Here is a 20832-nt window from a genome sequence, read left to right on the forward strand (position 1 = left end):
ATAGCCTGAGGAGGTGAGAGCGTGCACTCTAGGAGTAGAGGTAGAAGGGAGCAGTGGGAGCTTAGCACCGTGCCAAGCCGAGAACGAAAGAGGAGCAGCGCTAGTCACTGGCAGTAAAGTTCAGGTCAGTAGTGTGACTGAAGTGAAAATCTGGTTGTGTTGGTGAGTTGGACTGAAATGCTTCTCCCTCATGAATATGTTTATCAAATGTATTGAGGTCACCTGGTGGTCAGGGAATCCGGCTGGCATGTATACTGCCTCCTATATTATGCAAATTTCAGAATAGCCAATAGGAGCTGCTTCAGACATTGTAAGAAAATTTGCCATCAAGATGAAGATGAGTTATTTTACCAGCTAGCTTGGATATGGCCATAGTGCTATCAAGCCTGAATAAGTGTGGGTGGCAGCATGGTCACAGTATAGCCCAATAGTTTTTGCATTGACATGTGAGGTCTGTACAATGGACTATAGTATCCCAGGTCCAAACTGTCACCTAAAGTGATAGCCAGGCTGTGAAAAGCCAAAAGACCAATCATTTATGCAGTGTGAGTGCTGTAGTTTGAGGAACCAAAGAGTTGCTGACAGATAGGGACATAACATGGAACACTTGGTGTTTCCATTCTGAATCCTGATGTGGAGAGGAAGCCTGAATCTCTCAAAAGTAGCTTTAGCAGAGACCAACTTTAGTATTTGGGCTTCCCAGGTGGCACAGTGTTAAGGAATCTGCCTGCCATTGTGGGAGATGAAAGAGACATAGGTTCTATCCCTGGGTTGGGGAGATCCCCTAGCGTAGAAAGTGGCAACCCACTCCAGTATTCTTGCCTGGAAAATCCCATGGACAGAGGAGCCTGGTGGACTATAGTCCATGGCGTTGCAGAGAGTCAGACATGACTGAGCAACTGAGCACACACATAACTTTAATTTTTCTTAGCCTCACTCAACAATACACATGGTAGTAGTTGTGGGTGATAAAGCTATAGTCTTTACTTCCAGAATAAGCTCCTCATTGGCATTAATTAAATCTTTTATTGCTTGGAAATTTTGTTGAAGCTTGTGACTTAGGCAAATTGTTAGTTCAGTGCAAACATAATTATGGTTTCGGACTGTGAATTTTAAATCATTGTAAGTAGTCTCACACACATCTTTATTAATCAAAATGGGAACCATTACAATCAATACATTTTTGCCAGTGAGAAATAAGTTTGTTTATTGCTATAGCATAAAAATTCACGCTTTGGGATTTGACAGACTCTTGGAAAGCATTTTCTGCCTCCTGCTGGTTGTGGAAGCATTTTCCCTGCAAAAAGTTGTCCCGATGCTTGAAGAAGTGGTAGTTGGTTGGTGAGAGGTTAGGTGAATGTGGTGGATGAGGAAAAACTTCATAGTCTAAACTGTTCAACTTTTGAAGTGTTGGTTGTGCAACATGCGACTGAATGTTGTCTTGGAGAAGAATTGGGCCCTTTCTGTTGATCAGCACTGGCTGTAGGCCTTGCAGTTTTCCGTGCAGCTCATCGATTTGCTGAGCATATTTCTCGGATGCAATGGCTTCTCTGGGACTAAGAAAGCTGTAGCAGATCAGGCCACCAAATGGTGACCGTGACCATTTTTTGGTGCAAGTTTTGCTTTGGGAATTGCTCTTGAGCTTATTCTCTGTTCAAACACTGAGCTGGTTGTTACTGGTTATCATATAAAATCCACTTATCGTCGCACATTACAATCCAATTGAGAAATGGTTCATTGTTGCTGCATAAAATAAGAGAAGGTGACACTTCAAAATGATGATCTTTTCAATTTGCAGTCAGCTCATGAGGCACCCACTTATCAAGCTTTTTCACCTTTTCAGTTGGCTTCAAATGTCAAGTGACTGTAGAATGGTTGATGTTGAGTTCTTGGGCAACTTCTTGTAAGAGAATCAGCTTTGATGATCCTTTCAGTTGGTCATTGTTAATTTCTTTTTTTTTCAGATTTTATTTTATTTTATTATTATTTTTTTACTTTACAATATTATATTGGTTCATTGTTAACTTCTGATGGCAAGCCACTTTGCTCCTCATCTTAAGACTGATCTCTTTTGCAGAACTTCTTGAACCACCACTGCACTGTCTGTTCATTAGCAGTTCCTGGGCCAAATGCATTGTTGATGCTGTGAGTTGTCTCTGCTGCTTTTTGACCCAGTTTGAACCCAAATAAGAAAGTCATTCAAATTTGCTTTTTGTCTAACATCATTTCCATGTGTTATTCGGTTGCCCAATAATGTTTGACTCTTTGCAAAGCCATGGACTGTAGCACACCAGGCTTCCCTGCCCCTCACCATCTCCCAAAGTTTGCTCAAGTTCATATCCATTGCATCGGTGATGCCATCCAGCCATCTCAGCCTCTGATGCCTTCTTCTCCTTCTGCCCTCAGTCTTTCCCAGCATGAGGGACTTTTCCAGTGAATCAGCCGTTTGCATCAGATGAACAAAATACTAGAGTTTCAGCTTCAGCATCAGTCCTTTCAATGAGCATTTAGGATTGATTTCTCTTAAGATTGACTGGTTTGATCTCCTTGCTGTCCAAGGGACTCTCAGGAGTTTTCTCCAGCACCACAGTTTGAAGGCATCAATTTTTCAGTGCTCTGCCTTATTTATGATGTAGTTCTCAGAACCATATGTGACCGCTGGGAAGACCATAGCCTTGAGTATATGGACATATGTCAGCTGAGTAATGTTTCTGCTTTTCAACATACTATCTAGGTTTGTTATTGCTTTCCTTCGAAGAAATGGTTGTCTTCTGATTTCATGGCCACAGTCACCATCCGCAGTGATTTTAGAGCCCACGAAGAGGAAATCTGTCACTACTTCCACCTTTTCCCTTTCTATGTGCCATGCAGTATTGGGACTGGATACCATGATCTTAGTTTTTTTTTTTTTTTTATTATTTAGTTTTAAGTTGGCTCTTTCACTCTTCTCCTTCACTGTCATCAAGAGGCTCTTTAGTTCCTCTTTGCTTTCTGCCATTAGAGTGGTATCATCTGCATATATGAAGTTGTTGATGTTTCTCCTGCCTATCTGGATTCCAACTTGTAACTTATCCAGCCTGGCATTTCTCATGATGTGCTCAGCATATTGGTTAAACAGACAGGGTGACAACAGACAGCTCTGTCATACTCCTTTGTCAATCTTGAACCAATCAGTTTTTCCATACAGGGTTCTACTGTAGCTTCTTAACCCACATATAGGTTTCTCAGGAGAGAGGTAAGATGATCTGGTATTCCCATCTCTTTCAGAGCTTTCCGTAGTCTAAATTAAATATAAAATAAGTAGCATGTAGTAGTAAGTCATTAGCAAAAAAAAATAGTGATAAATGCACATTAAAATGATGTATAACATAACCACATTTATTTAGAATGTATTCCAATACCAATGGCAAATTTCAACAATGCAAAAACCATTTGCACAAACCTATCCCCTTATTGCCAAATTCAGACTTAAATTGAAGAAAGTAGGGAAACCCACAACCCCATTCAGGTATGACCTAAAGCAAGTCCCTTATGATTATACAGTGGAAGTAAGAAATAGATTTAAGGGACTAGATCCGATAGACAGAGTGCCTGATGAACTATGGATGGAGGTTTGTGACCCTGTACCAGAGACAGGGATCAAGACTATCCCCATGGAAAAGAAATGCAAAAAAGCAAAATGGCTGTCTAAGGAGGCCTTGCAAATAGCTGTGAAAAGAAGAGAAGCAAAAAGCAAAGGAGAAAAGGAAAGATATAAACTTTTGAATGCAGAGTTCCAAAGAATAGGAAGGAGAGATAAGAAAGCCTTCCTCAGTGATCGATGCAAAAAAATAGAGGAAAATAACAGAATGGGAAAGACTAGAGATCTCTTCAAGAAACTTGGAAATACCAAGGGAACATTTCATGCAAAGATGGGCTCGATAAAGGACAGAAATGGTCTGGACTTAACAGAAGCAGAAGATATTAAGAAGAGGTGGAAGGAATAAACAGAACTGTACCAAAAAAGATCTTCATGACCCAGATAATCACGATGGTGTGATCACTCACCTAGAGCCAGACATCCTGGAATGTGAAGTCAAGTGGACCTTAGAAAGCATCACTATGAACAAAGCTAGTGGAGGTGATGGAATTCCAGTTGAGCTATTTCAAATCCTGAAAGATGATGCTGTGGAAGTGCTTCACTCCATATGCCAGCAAATTTGGAAATCTCAGCAGTGGCCACAGGACTGGAAACGGTCAGTTTTCATTCCAATCCCAAAGAAAGGCAATGCCAAAGAATACTCAAACTACTGCACAATTGCACTCATCTCACACGCTAGTAAAGTAATGCTCAATTTTCTCCAAGCCAGGCTTCTGCAATACGTGAACTGTGTACTTCCAGATGTTCAAGCTGGTTTTAGAAAAGGCAGAGGAACCAGAGATCAAATGGCCACCATCTGCTGGCTCAGGGAAAAAGCAAGAGAGTTCCAGAAAAATAACTATTTCTGCTTTATTGACTATGCCAAAGCCTTGACTGTGTGGATCACAATAAACTGTGGAAAATTCTAAAAGAAATGGAAATAACAGACCACCTGACCTGCCTCGTGAGAAACCTATATGCAGGTCAGGAAGCAACAGTTAGAACTGGACATGGAACAACAGACTGGTTCCAAATAGGAAAAGGAGTACATCAAGGCTGTATATTGTCACCCTGCTTATTTAACTTCTATGCAGAGTACATCATGAGAAACACTGGGCTGGAAGAAGCACAAGCTGGAATCAAGATTGCCAGGAGAAATATCAATAATCTCAGACATGCAGATGACACCACTCTTATGGCAGAAAGTGAAGAGGAACTAAAAAGCCTCTTGATGAAAGTGAAGGAGGAGACTGAAAATGTTGGGTTAAAGCTCAACATGCAGAAAACGAAGATCATGGCATCTGGTCCATCACTTCATGGGAAATAGATGGGGCAACAGTGGAAACAGTGTCAGACCTCATTATTTTGGGCTCCAAAATCGCTGCAAATGGTGATTGCAGCCATGAAATTAAAAGATGCTTACTCCTTGGAAGGAGAGTTATAACCAACCTAGATAGCATATTAAAAAGCAGAGACATAACTTTGCCAACAAAGTTCCATCTAGTCAAGGTTATGGTTCTTGCAGTGGTCATTTATGGATGTGAGAGTTGGACTGTGAAGAAGGCTGAGCGCCGAAGAATTGATGCTTTTGAATTGTGGTGTTGGAGAAGACTCTTGAGAGTCCCTTGGTCTGCAAGGAGATCCAACCAGTCCATTCTAAAGGAAATCAGTCCTGGGTGTTCATCGGAAGGACTGATGCTAAAGCTGAAACTCCAACACTTTGGCTACCTCATGCGAAGAGTTGACTCACTGGAAAAGTCTCTGATACTGGGAGGGATTGGGGGCAAGAGGAGAAGGGGATGACAGAGGATGAGATGGCTGGATGGCATCACCGACTCAACGGACATGAGTTTGAGTGAACTCCGGGAGCTGGTAATGGACAGGGAGGCCTGGCATGCTGCAATTCATGGGGTCGCAGAGTCGGACATGACTGAGAGACTGAACTGAACTGAATATTAGTATCATCATCAAGGTACTATCAGAGACCTAGCAGATAGCCAAATAGACATTCATTGGTGAATGAATCACAATATAAACTTTGTATGGTGTCAGTTATGTTACGTTCACTGAGGTGTATTTTATGGTCTAGAATATGGTCTCTTGGTGAATGTCCACTGGAAAAGAATGTGTGTTATATACTATTGTTATGTGAAGTTTTGTATAAATGCATTTAAGCCAAATTGGTGATATATTATTCAGATCCTCTGCATCCTTGTTGATTTTCTGTGTATTTGTTTCATTGATTACTAAGAAGAGTGTTGAAGTCTTTAACAATAATTGTGGCTTTCTCTTCCCTTTTTATAATTTAGAAATTTTTTTCTCTGCATTTTAAAGTTCTGGTATTAGGTGTTTATACATTTAGAACTGTGCACTTTCTTCTTGGTGAGTTGAACTTTTTATCATAATGTAATATTTCTTGTTCTTAAGTCTACTTTGTCTGATATTATAATGGGGCATGTGTGTGTGAGTGTTTGTACATTGGTAATTATTTTCCTTGGTGTTTTCTGAGATCTGGGAATTATGGTTATTATCTTGATAATTTTGGAAAATTCTCAATTATACTATTATCCCTTCAAGTCTTTCTTCTCCATTATCTCTGTTTTCTTTTACAATTTTGGTATTTCCCACAGCTCTTGGATGCTCTTTTTTTTTCTAATGTTTTATTCTTTGTTTCTGTGTGGATAATTTCTATTGATGTATCTTGGAGGTAATTATTTCCTTAGCTTTGTGAAACCTACTGATGAGTCTATTGATGTGATTCTTCATCTTTGTTAGTATATGTTTCTTTTGGATTATTTGTCTTTCATTCTCTCATATATTTCATCTTTCTGCTGAAATTCTCCACTTGTTCATGTATGTTGCCCATTTTTCAGCTAGATCTTTTAACATATTAATCATTGCTATTTTTAATTCTTTGTCTGATACTCAAATATTGGGATCATATCTCTGAGTCTAGTGTGTGTAATCCTTTATCACTTGACATGATGTTGTTTTTGATTGGTCTGACTTCTTTGCATATCTTATATTTGGTGAACATTTGTTGTAAGACAGTAGAGACTGAGGTAATTAGTATTCCCTCATACTAATGGCATATCTTTTTTTTTTTTTTTGGTCAGACCTTCATTATATACATTTAGTTAATCTTGTCAGGAGTTGAGTTAGTTTTGGATTTTGTTGTTATAGTTATCCTAGTACATCCTAGTTTTAAAATTACTGTAGTAAAGTGTTACATGTAAGATGTGGGCTGGTTTGTCAGTTTTGTTTTCAATGTTTCCCCCTCAACTTTAGGTTTTCCCTTGTCTCTTAGAGAGGGTCTCTCTTCCTGCTCATTTCTCCTCTGGCAGTACCTCCTGTGGGATCCAATATCTGACATCCATCCCAGCCAAACAGTTACCCACTTCTCATCTTACCATGCAGACTCCTGTCTTCCCTTGAGTTTCGCTTGTTTGGTTGCCTTACAACCCCAGTTTTCTCATGGTTTCAGTAGGAGTTATAATTTTTCAGATTATTAAACTTTTTGTTCTAAGAGGGCAAATGTTTCTCTTTGGCATTTTAAGAGGGAAGCAGAAATCAAAAATATTTTACAAATCAAATATATTTCCTAAATCTCTGGTTAAAAAATATGTATATCTGACATACAAAGAGAATAGTATCAAGACCCTCTAAATAATATGCCATGAATTTGGAATTTATATCATGACTCTAGGTAACACAACTCGATGAGAAAGTATTCTTAATGACTCTTTTTTCTGAATTTCCTTGGTCCCTTGCTGAGAGAAGACCATGAATGTCTCACCAGAATTTCATTTCAGTTTAGCACATAGACTGTATTCTGTGAATGGCTCTGTCTAGTTGAGAGTTCTGGTAAGGAGCTCTGATATTTAACTATTTTCTAGCATAATAGAGACTTAAACTGTAAAGGTATTTATTTTCCTATCTACATAGATAAAGCTAGACCAGAAGAAGTGACTTGTCAAAGAATTTATGCTATCATCTAAATAATCTGGTTAGATGAACTTTAGTGAGAAGACTGGTATTTTCAAGTTGGAGTAAATACATGGGATCTCCCCCAACCATATCTTTTCATAACCACCCTTTCAGTGTCAAACTCACATGATACACAGTGGAGGGACCTTGACTCCATGTGCACGCTGGACAAAAGCATTCCTCTAGTCCAAGCTGGAACTGGCGCCTGGACCATTGTCTCAGTCCCTGAACTGGATTGCTTGGATTCCCCTCAGTTGATACTGTGGCTTTGGAAGTTGGAGCACATGTTTTATATTTCTTGGAAGAAATCAGTATGACAGGTTATTAACAGACAGTATTGTTTTTCTCAAGTTCATATAAAAGGAAATTTTCATATACTTTTAGAAAGAAGAGAGGCTGTTTTACTATATTTGTTAACATCCTCAGTCGTAGCAGTCTGAGATTATGAATCAGTACTGGAACAATAAACTATGTGCCAATGTATGTGAAAAGAAAAATAAATGGATTTTAACTGATGAAATCCTAAGAGGTTATTAAAAATGAGAGAGATAAAAAAGGGGGGAAATCCTTTAAAAGAAAATGTATGGAATTTAGAAAGATGGCAATGACGACCCTGTATGCAAGACAGGAAAAAAGACACAGCTGTGTATAACGGACTTTTGGACTCAGAGGGAGAGGGAGAGGGTGGGATGATTTTGGAGAATGGCATTCTATCATGTATCCTATCGTGTAAGAATTGAATCGCCAGTCCATGTCTGACGCAGGATACAGCTTGCTTGGGGTTGGTGCATGGGGATGACCCACTGAGATGTTATGGGGAGGGAGGGGAGGGGGGTTCATGTTTGGGAACACATGTAAGAATTAAAGATTTTAAAATTTAAAAAAAAATAAATAAAAGAAAATGTAATAGATAATACACAGAGCTATTATTGTCCCACTTCTATTTGTCTAGGCTTCCTAAACCTCTTGATGGTCTCTTCTACTCTTAAGACTCTCTGGGAAAAGCACTGAGATTTTTTCTGTTCTTACTCTATTCACCTCTTCACATTTTGAAGGCTGTAACAATTGGTCTTGATTGAAATCTTTCCAGACTACATGAACAATAACCAAATACAATAAGAGTGTACCTAATGGGCATAAAAGAAACATCATTGTTAAGTTTTCATGTGATTTAAGTTGAGATGTTAGTACTTATCATCTGTTTTGATAAAAGGTTTGTTTGACTCTTTTCTGTTTTATTTCCAGTGAATGTTATTTTCTTTTCATTATTATGCATGTTTTATGAGTTAGGATTTATTTGTGTGTGTGTTGGATTTGATTTATTTCTGTGGGACTCTGCTGTTTCCACAGTAAACTGTGGAAAATTCTGAAAGAGATGGGCATGCCACACCTGACCTGCCTCTTGAGAAACCTATATGCAGGTCAGGAAGCAACAGTTAGAACTGGACATCGAACAACAGACTGGTTCCAAATAGGAAAAGGAGTCCGTCAAGGATGTATATTGTCACCCTGCTTATTTAAGTTCTATGCAGAGTACATCATGAGAAACACTGGGCTGGAGGAAGTACAAGCTGGAACCAAGATTGCCGGAAGAAATATAAATAACCTCAGATATGCAGATGACACCACCCTTATGGCAGAAAGTGAAGAAGAACTAAAGAGCCTCTTGATGAAAGTGAAAGAGGAGAGTGTCCCATCACTTCCTGGGAAATAGATAGGGAAACAGTGGCTGACTTTATTTTTCCGGGCTCCAAAATCACTGCAGATGGTGACTGCAGCCATGAAATTAAAAGATGCTTACTCCTTGGAAGGAAAGTTATGACCAACCTAAGCAGCTTATTCAAAAGCAGAGACATTACTTTGCCAACAAAGGTCCATCTAGTCAAGGTTATGGTTTTTCCAGTGGTCATGCAAGGATGTGAGAGTTGGACTATAAAGAAAGCTGAGCACCAGAAGAATTGATGCTTTTGAACTGTCATTTTGGAGAAGACTCTTGAGAGTCCCTTGCACTGCAAGGAGATCCAACCAGTCCATTTTAAAGGAGATCAGTCCTGGGTGTTCATTGGAAGGACTATTTTGAAGCTGAAACTCCAATACTTTGGCCACCTGATGTGAAGAGCTGACTCATTTGGAAAGACCCTGATGCTGGGAAAGATTGAGGGCAGGAGGAGAAGGGGACGACAGAGGATGAGATGGTTAGATGGCATCACTGACTCGATGGACATGGGTTTGGGTGGACTCTGGGTGTTGGTGATGGACAGGCTGGCCTGGCTTGCCTGCAGTTCATGGGGTCGCAAAGGGTTGGACACGACTGAGTGACTGAACTGGTGAACTGAACTACTATTTCTTAAAACCTGATTAAAAAGAGCTTCCAGATATAAAACTTGTGCTCTGAATTGTCTATTTCTCCAGCAATCTTTGATGATCTTGACCAAATGGTGATCTAATGTTATTCACTTATGTTTTCCTACTGCATATAGTTTGGAACCACTATGTTTCATTCCTAGTCACATTCTTTATTGTATACTTCTTATTTTGTAGTTTCTGTTCCTCAGCATCAACATTCTACTAAACTAAGATGACTACTTTGAGGCAATTTGAAACCAGAATTCTCCCGCCATCTGAAATTATTCATGTACGTATAAAGTAAAGAGATAAAGACAAAGATGGCAGCCAGGGGACTTTATTTGTCTTTTAATGATTTAATATCATTTTTCTATACCTTTAACTAGTGTAGAGTTAGCGTTCTAGCTAGCAATAAAGGAGTCACAGAAAAGGAGAATTCAGGAAATATGCAGTATCGAGTTTTCTTGGTAAGTTCGTCAATCTCAAAAAAAAATTGGCATGTGAGCAGAAACAGTTCCATTACTTAGACAGCCAAATATGTTTGTGCAAAGAATGTGTGCATAATACTGAATATCTGTGGATGGACTAGAATAGGAAAAATGTGTCTGTTTTCTCATTTGTTTTAGGAAAAGGGAATCTTTTAGAAGATTTCCCCTGTCACTAGTGTCATATTTTGTGAGACTAAGGTCTCAGTAGGTCTAACTTTATAACCTTCTAATTTCAGACAAAGAGAGACTGGAAAGTTAGGAAAGAGAATTCAGTTGCAGCCAGTTCAAACTGCAAGGAAAGAGAGTAGAGAACATCATTGAGAAGCTGCATGCAAACACACATACGTCTTTTCTGCATCTGTTTCCAGCTATACTGTGTCTATCTTAAAAAGTGAGGGCATCAAAACCCGATAAAGACATTGAAAGAAAGGAAAAGTACAGACGAATAACTTTCACGCTTAGGAATACAAAAACCTCAACACCTCAACAAAAGATTAAGAATGTAAATTCAGTAATATGCAAAAATAATTTTATGCCATAACCAAGAGGAATTTATTCTTAGTTTGCCAGGCCAACTCAACATTTGAAAAATAAGTAATTTAATTCATCACAACAACAAGTTAAATAGGAAACATCATGTGCCTCATCAGTAAACGATAAAGTTTCAGAAAACTTTAAATAGAGGGGAGTTTCCTCAACTTAATAAAGAAAACATACAAAAAATGTGCATCTAACACCATACTTAATGGTGAAAAACCAGATGCTTTCCCCTGAAGATCTAAAATGATGCAAGGAAGTTCCTTCTTGACTCTCCCGTTCAGCACCCTATTAGAAGTCTTAGCTAATGCAATTAGATAAGAAAAGGAAATAAACACATACAGATCGAAAAGGAACAAATAAAATGGTCTTTTTTCACAAATGACATGATTATCTATGTAGAATTCCCAAAGAATCAACACAAAAAGCCTCCAGAACTACTAAGCATTTATAACAAGTTTGCATGATACATGGTTAGGATAGAAAGGTCAGTTGCTCATAGCAACAATAAATGATTAGAGTTTGAAATTTTAAAATGCAATTTATTTACATTGAAAGCAAAAAATTAATAAATATAACGCTAACAAAATATGCATAGGATCCATAAAAATAAACCTGCAAAACTCCAAAGAAAGAACTCAAAGAAGATTTAAATACATAGAGAGATATTCTGTGTTTATGACTAGGAAAACTAATACTATTAAAATGTCAGTTCTTCCCAGTTTGATCTATAGATTCAATACAATCCCACTCCAAATTTTAGTAGGTTATTTTGTGGATATTAACAAAATGACACTAAAGTTTATGGAAAGCCAAAGGACTCAGAATATCCAACACAAAGCCAACAAAGAACAAAGTCAGAAGACTGATATTACCCAACTTCAGGGCTTATTGTGCAGCTACAGTAATCAATACAGCATGGTATTAATGAAGGAACAGACAAATAGGCCAATGGAACAGAGTGGAGAGGCCAGAGAGATTTGTTCAGTAGTGGAAATGTTAGGAATGAAACCACAGTAGTGAATAAACGACATTATGTATTTGTCAAAACCTATAGAACTGTACAAGAGTATATCTTAATGTAAATCGTGTACTTTAAGTACTGAAATAATGTATCAGTGTTGTTCATTGGTATTTAACAAATGTACCATGCTAACACAATTTATTTATAATAGAGGACATTTAGACCTTGGACATATGGAGACTTTCTCCTCAATTTTTCTGTAGATCTAACACTGTTCTTTAAAAAGCAGGCTGTTTTTTAAGATAATCTAAAAACATAAGCCAGATATATGGGGATTGTTCTTTTATCTTCCTCTTTCTTCATACCCATTCTTCATTCATTCAGTGCAAGGATTCAGTGTTTTAAACTGCTTTCAGTTTTATTTGCTTTTCCATGTTATTGCCATATTCTAGCAGAGATCATCTCTACCTGGAATTTGCAGTCACTTTCCAGCTATTCTTGTTGGCCTTCTATCACACAGTCTTCAAAATATTGATAGAGTGAGCTTTCTTGGATACAAAATGTATCGTCATTATACTGCTTCAAACCCTTCTTTGGATTTCTATTTCCAAACTTGCTTTTTCTTTTCCTAACTTTTTGTTTTACATTGAAACATAGTCAGCTAACAATGTTGTGATAGTTTTAGGTGGACAGCAAAGGGACTCAGCCATATATGTACCTGTATCCATTCTCCCTCATATTCTCCTTGAATCCAGATGGTCACATAACATTGAGCAGAGTTTCCTGTGCTGTGCAGTAGGACCATGTTGATTATCCATTTAAAATACAGCAGTGTGTAGGTGTCCATCCCAAACTCCCGCACTATTCCTTTCCCCTATTCTTCCCCCCCTGCAAACCATGGCAACCATAAATTCATTCTCTAAGTCTGTGAGTCTGTTTTTGTTTTGTAAATAAGTTCATTTGTATCATATTTTTTTTTAGATTCCACATATAAGGGATGCCATATGATATTTCTCCTCTGTCCGACTCACTTCACTCAGTATGACAATCTCTAGATCCATTCATATTTGATAAATCCATCCATGTTGCAGAAAATGGCATTATTTTATTCTTTTTAATGGGCGAATAGGATTCCACTGTATATATGTTCAGTTCAGTTCAGTCGCTCAGTTGTGTCCGACTCTTTGCGACCCCATGAATTGCAGCACGCCAGGCCTCCCTATCTATCACCAACTCCTGGAGTTCACTCAGACTTATGTCTATCGAGTCAGTGATGCCATCCAGCCATCTCATCCTCGGTCGTCCCCTTCTCCTCCTGCCCCTAATCCCTCCCAGCATCAGAGTCTTTTCCAGTGAACTCTTCGCATGAGGTGGCCAAGGTACTGGAGATCCAGCTTTAGCATCATCCCTTCCAGAGAAACCCCAGGGCTGATCCTGTGTACCTCATCTTATTTACGCACTCCTCTGTCAATGGACATTTATGTTGCTTCCATGTCTTGGCTATTGTAAACAGTGCTGCAATTAATGTTGGGGTGCATGCATCCTTTCAGACCATATTTTCCTCTGTATATATGCCCGGGAGTGGGATTACAGGGTCATATGGTAGCTCTATTCTTTATAAGAAAGAACTTAAGAGAACTTTAATCATTTAGCCATAAATGATTATATCTTTCAGTTCTTTCTTCCGATTGCTTTTTTGCCTTCTGGCTGGAGTTAGTCTGAACTTCCCAGGGGTCCACCAAAACCAGGCTCCGTATTGTCTTCAGTCTTATCTGCTAATCCCATTGCCTGAATACTTTTCTTGCTAATCTTTATTTGCCTGGTTTATGTTTTATCCTTTGGAATTTTGCTTAGATAGTACACCGTCCAGGAATTTTTCTGCTCCCCACAAACTGACCTAAATATTCCTCCTAAATTATCTTGATTTTTTCTTAACATTTTATGCAAACTTCATGCTTTCTTCTCAGTATCTTTGTTTGATCATCACCTCTCTCATTCTCTACATTTTGCATTGTCTTCCCAGAATCTGTAGCGTAACACGATCTGTATTACATACTTATAAAAGCAAAAAGAAAAAACACTTAAAATCAGTCCTGATAATGTATCATAGTTAAATTCATGTCACTAATGAAAAAAATGCATTATAACTTGAATGAGTTCAGTGGAAAAGAAGAGATATGGACTAAAAGAATTAAGCCAAGGATTATAATATTAAATTCTTTTCTTCCAGGACCCTTTTAGTCACTCAAGTAACTTTTTGGTAGCAGTTTTATTAAAATACAATTCACTTACTATATAATTCACTAATTAAAAATGTATAATTCAGTGCTTTTTATTATATTCAGATTGTACAACCATCAATACAATCAATTCTGGAAGATTTTCACTACAACAGAAAGAAACTCTGTATAGCCATCACCCCTCAATCCTCTCATAACCAAGGCAACCATTAACCTATCTTCTGTCTCTGTAGATTTGCCTAAACTGGACATTGCATATACATGGAATCATATATTGTGTGGTCCTTTATGCCTGGCTTGAGGGAGTAATGTTTACAAGGTTCATCCATGTTGTTCAAATAACTTGATAGTTTTAACTGTATGTCTTGAAATTTTCAACACCAAAGCTAGCCAAAATACATCCAGATCTAACCCAATCCATTAATTAAAAGTTTTAAATATTATAATTGCAGTTTTTTTCTATTGGTCAATGTACATTTTACAGAATATATATTATATGAGAAAGTTTAAGATTTATCACCAGTTACGAAGAACTTTATCCTTTAGGATAAAGTTTGAGCCATTGTGAAGGTGCATTATATGGTGTGAATAGAATGCACATTTTTTCTTCATAAGAAAAAAAGTGAAAGTTAAATTGCTCAGTTATGTCCGACTCTGCGACCCTGTGGACGGTAGCTCACCAAGCTCCTCCGTCCATGGGATTCTCCAGGCAATAATACTGGAGTGGGTTGCCATTTCCTTCTCCAGGGGATCATCCTGACACAGGGATCAAACCCAGGTCTCCTGCATTAGAGGTAGATGCTTTACCTCTGAGCCACTGAGTTTACTAAAGTGCACATGGAATGGAATAATAATACCAAATATGTTGTATTCAGTCTATAGACCCATCTGTGGTTATTGAAACTGACTCTTTAAAAGTATGTCTCAAGAATATTGTTTGACTAAATCTTCCACCCTTGTAGGAGTTCAGCCTGCTCCTGAAAGCATAAAGGCTGACTTTGTTTAATACAATTTGGCATTATCTTCTTTTAACAGTTGGTGATGAAAACATCAGGAATGCTTTTAAGATACTGAAGAAATATGCATGTTTACTTCAGAGCACATGTGAACACTTGATTTACTGCTGATGAAACATATTCACAACTCCAGCTTACTTCATTATGTGTGTAAGAAAGTACCTAATATTCTTTTCCTCCCTTTTCTGGAAATGGTAAATGAAGATTTGCATTCAGGGTACAGCATCCTCTTGGGGAAGCAGTAGATGCCTAGACTGACATTCCCTAAGCCCCAAACCTTGTTAAAAGTGGTTTCAGTCCTGGGGACCTAATGCGCTGATTGCTTCCCAAGAAGGAGTCTCATCGCTTGCTCCGTTCGGTCCTATTCCTGAAGGTCTAATTACATCTGTTATGCGGTTCAGTTTCACAGAAGGTTGGGGAAAGACATTAGGGGTATTAGGGGATAGGGATGGGGGCATGTAACCCATGCACACACACATACACACACATCTACACACACACTCATGTGATGGGTTTTGAGAAATAAACTGGTGACCAAGCTAGAGTAGTTGTGAACTTGTATCTAAACTATCACGTGTCTTACTGTAACAAGACAAAATGGAGATGGTTCCAATTCTGCATGCTTGCCCAGGCAACAGGGAACCAATTACACTGTCAAAATCTGAAACACTGGGAGCTTAAAAGCCTCATAGGACTTCTTTGGAACCAAACACTTTTTTTTGCTATCTATAAAAGGACAAGTAAAGCATTATTTTTATCCTGTTGCAAAGTGTCATTTATATTCTGAGCTTCCCAAACCTTTCCTAGCCCACTCTTTCCCTGTATACTGCAAACAGTATATGCTTATGCTATGCTTTTGTGTAGCCCAGATGAAGACTGCCATCATGGCCTAATAGAGCTCAAAATGGAAAGGGAGAGGGGGTGGAAAAGAGGCTCATTATTTTTTAAATGGCTTCACTTTTCCCATAGGAATCCTATAGATCCCACTTAGCAGAAGCTCATTCCAGCACTGATTAAGTGGGAAATACACAGAATCTCAAAAGGTCAAACCTATAATCAGCTGTCCTCAGGGACGTCTATGGAAAACTTCTTCATCCAACTTGAATTTATTGCCATCTTAAAACATAGTACAATAGATGATATGACATTAAAAATATATGCAAATATCTTTATATATAGTCATACGCATATATGACACGTGCATGTATGTATATGTGTGTGTGCAGATGACATGACATTAAGAAAAGATAAACATGACATTAAGAAAAGATACCTATGTATGTGCACACACGTATGACATATGCATGCATGTATGTGTGTATGGGTGTGTGATGGATGTCTGCCCTCCTAAACTCACAGTAGCCTGATTTACCTGAACCATTGGATTTGTTAGGTAATCTTCCCTATAGTGTTTTACTTTATGTTATTGGTTTGCCTTTATATTGTTGGAAACTTTGAAATTATAACAAGCTAAGTTTACTTAGAATTGGCTTTGTGTTTTTGAGAGTTCACAAATTATAGACTCTAAAAGTGTATGACTAAAAAAAAGTATATGTAAAAGGAATAGGATAATAGAGGAGAAACAAATAGAATTCTTAATATGTTTCCAAACTGTGTGCAAGCCTGTGATAAACATGTCTTTGTGGGGAGAATATACATGGGGGAACCGGATGGCTTAAGCTGGACAAAGCTTGGTTTCTTTTTTCTTCAAATGCATTTTTACTTATTTTAGTGAAGAATTATAGTCAATATTTTATTTAACAATGACTTTGGTCACAGGCTGAAGGTTCTCTGCTCATCACACCTTAAAATGCCATCTCTCTTTACGTCCTCACATAAATTTGCAGTCTGTTCATCACCTTGATGCTGAGAGAGGGCACCCAAATACAAAATGTTAAATCAGTCATGAACCTCCGTGCTTGCTTATCCGCGTGGAAGAAAATAGATTGTTCCTCTCTCCTCTGCTTGTTCCGAGTAGTTATTTGGTTAATACTGGAAGAAAATTGACCTTGGAGTTGTCTTGAGCTGTGCGACTGGGAAAGACTGTGACGGTTCTCACGTAAGCCTCATTCTGTGCCCCTGCTTCCTGGGAGACAACACAGTCTTATGCGAGTGATGGAAAGGCAGTGGTGAAAGTGCAGAGTGGCTGCTTTCTGAGTCACTTTTCCTTTCCAGGGTTTAGGAAAGTGGTTGTCATTCCTACCTCTTCCTACCTCCTGAAGAAGAGTAAGAAAGGAAGAGAGAAACTGCAGTTTAGAGCAGATGTTTCCCTAGTCTTCTGCTTATTGGGAAGCTGGGAGAAAGTACCCTGTGAGTGGACACAATAAGGAAATGAGTGTGTTTGTCTCTCTAGTTTTGAATATGAGTTAGAGTATGACTCTTCTGTGAGTATAGTAGCTAGGAAGTGGGAAGACTAGTGACAAGAAGGAGCTTCTCCTGGGGGACAGGGATAAACCTCCATGGATACTATCAGTGGAAATATGAGAATGGATTGGCCAGGAGCCCAGGACAGGATTCACATAACTGGGCTTGAGTCTTCACCATATGACCCTGGAAATCTAGTTAACTTCTCTGAGCCTCATTTTTCTCATCTGCAACACGGAGATAATACTGGTAGCTGTTTTCAGAAGTTTTGAGGGGATATTAAATGAAATAGAGATTGATGAGTGACTAGCATTTAGTAAGTGTTCATTCGAAGTCAGCTGCTGATCCTCTTAATGTTGGGAGGCAAAGACATTATAAAAATGGTAACCCTTCTTGTCCTAATCCAACAGTAATGGAATGAGAAAGTATGACTGGATAGTTACCAAGAGACACAGGTGTTTTGCCTATTTGACTTGAAGGGGTCAAGTATTTTAATATATTCAGGAATGTTCAGTTCAGTTCAGTCACTCAGTCGTGTCCGACTCTGTGACCCCATGAATTGCAGCATGTCAGGCCTCCCTGTCCATCACCGACTCCCGGAGTTCACTCAAACTCATGTCCATCGAGTTGGTGATGTCATCCAGCCATCTCATCCTCTGTCGTCCCCTTTTCCTCCTGCTCCCAATCCCTCCCAGCAGCCGAGTCTTTTCCAATGAGTCAACTCTTCGCGTGAGGTGGCCAAAGTACTGGACTTTCAGCTTCAGCATCATTCCTTCCAAAGAACACCCAGGACTGATCTCCTTCAGAATGGACTGGTTGGATCTCCTTGCAGTCCAAGGGACTCGCAAGAGTCTTCTCCAACACCACAGTTCAATTCTTTGGCGCTCAGCCTTCTTTACAGTCCAACTCTCACATCCATACATGACCACTGGAAATACCATAGCCTTGACTAGATGAACCTTTGTTGGCAAAGTAATGTCTCTGCTTTTTAACATGCTATCTAGGTTGGTCATAACTTTCCTTCCAAGGAGTAAGCGTCTTTTAATTTTATGGCTGCAGTCACCATCTGCAGTGATTTTGGAGCCCCCCAAAATAAAATCTGACACTGTTTCCACTGTTTCCCCATCTATTTCCCATGAAGTGATGGGACCAGATGCCATGATCTTCGTTTTCTGAATGTTGAGCTTTAAGCCAACTTTTTCACTCTCCTCTTTCATTTTCATCAAGAGGCTCTTTAGTTCCTCTTCATTTTCTGCCATAAGGGTAGTGTCATCTGCATATCTGAGGTTATTGATATTTCTCCCAGCAATCTTGATTCCAGCTTGTGCTTCTTCCAACCCAGCGTTTCTCATGATGCACTCTGCATAGAAGTTAAATAAGCATGGTGACAATCTACAGCCTTGACGTACTTACTCCTTTTCCTATTTGGAACCAGAATGTACCTATAGGAAAATCATAAACTGATGAAGGACAGAAATAAGTTGGTTGAGCCTTCAGCATAGTTTACATGGAGTGTGTATTGCAGTTGCTTTCGTAACCAAGTGAAGTCCAGCTTCTATTGGAAAGCTCATCCTTAATCAGAAAGTATGCTTTTGAATAGTTGCAGATATCCAGGCAGCATAGTGTTTTGCTTAAGCATATAGAGAATTCTCAGGAGTCCCACAGATCTGAAATGAGCCTAAGAATTTTGGATCCTGGCTGCAGTTGGTATCTGTTAACCCAGCGGTGCTATAGTATTTCCTTGAAAATTTCTCAATAAACATTTCTGTCACAAAAACAGGAGTCAAATAAATATTCAGCTAGACTCTGGGTTGACAATCTTTTGTATCTAACTGATACGGATATTGTTCACTAAAAAAATGCTGTAAAGAATATTGACAGGTCATATAAAATACTTTGTTTTCTGTTGCTGTCTATGAACATCAGTGTGGGGAGACTGGAAATCCTAAATCAGTGTTACGTTTTACCACACACATGCATAAATAATTTTCTCTCATCCCTGTGAATTAGTGCAATTATTTGAAGAGTCAACATTTGTGAATAATGAACAAATTGGTAAGCTGAATTTTTGTACGTTCTGCAAATAATTTTCAGTTGTGAAAAGTACAGAGCACAATGAGCTTTTGTTATTTTATTAATCTAGAATAATGCTTAAGTGCTATTCTCCTTCATTTGAACATAACATGTATATTGAAACATGCCTTAATTTTCTTGTTTATTGAAGCTCTGCTCTGTAACTAGCACTACTCTAAGTACTAGAATTCAATGCAGAACATGCCTTCTAAGATTTTGTATGCTAGTGGAGGGAATACAATAAGCCGATAAAAGACTAAACAAGTAAACAACGTAGGTTCACATGGTGAAGAAATGACACAGAATATCTTATGTGTATGGAAATGCTACTTTAGGGAACATTTCTTCAAAGTGCCTTTGAGCTGAAATATAAGGAATGGAAAGGTACTGGTCATGCAGAGGAAACCCTCAGCTGGAGAAAGCTCAACATGTTTGGAGGATGAAATGGCATAGAGCATGGCTGGAGCATAGGGAGGAGAGGGCAGGCAGTACCTGAGGCTTGGGCGCTGAAAGGAAGTAGGGCCAGATCAGGGCAAGATTGAAGATTTGGAAGCCACTGATTAGAGAGAGTGTGTGAGAGAGGGAGAGAGAGAGAATTTCAGTTGAGCAACCAAATGATTGGTTTTCATTTTCTTCCTACCCTTATTTGCATGCACACAGAGCTGTACGCAGCTGCAACTGCAGATCTTAACATTGGAGAGAGTTGCACATTTCAGGTGAAGCTCCTCTCTGAAAGAAACCATGCTACTTGAGAGAGAGAAACGTTTTCACATACATACAATTATACACATATATTCCACATCTCTCTCTATTTTTTCTTTAAGCAAGGCTATGACCTTGTCTAATTTACATTAGAAATTCACCATTTGACTATGGGATGAACAATGGATTGTGGGGGGGCAAGACTGAAGTCAGGGAGACCAATTAGGAGGTCATTACAGAATCCTAGGAAAGAGATGGTGACAGCTTGAAATAGGATGAGGGCTTAGGAGATATGCCATGTTAGCACACACACACACACACACACACACACACACAGAGAGAGGATGTGTTTTGGAGACAGAGTCAATAAGACTTGTGATGGATTGAATGTAGGGGCTGAGTCACAGGAAAATTAATGTGAGTTGTGGTACAAAATGGGCAGGAAGCTGGTGGGTGTTTTAATACAACAGACCTTTGTTATAGCAAAACACTTTGG

General features: G+C 38.7%; 1 pseudogene; it reads right to left on the minus strand.

Annotated features, from left to right (window-relative positions):
• Nucleotides 1–1147: 1147 nt before the first annotated feature.
• LOC138072387 (histone-lysine N-methyltransferase SETMAR-like) lies at nt 1148–2232 on the minus strand (annotated as a pseudogene).
• Between the last annotated feature and the right edge of the window lie 18600 nt (nt 2233–20832).

This window comes from Capricornis sumatraensis, unplaced genomic scaffold (genome assembly GCF_032405125.1).
Source record: "Capricornis sumatraensis isolate serow.1 unplaced genomic scaffold, serow.2 scaffold15, whole genome shotgun sequence".
Lineage (NCBI taxonomy): Eukaryota > Metazoa > Chordata > Mammalia > Artiodactyla > Bovidae > Capricornis > Capricornis sumatraensis.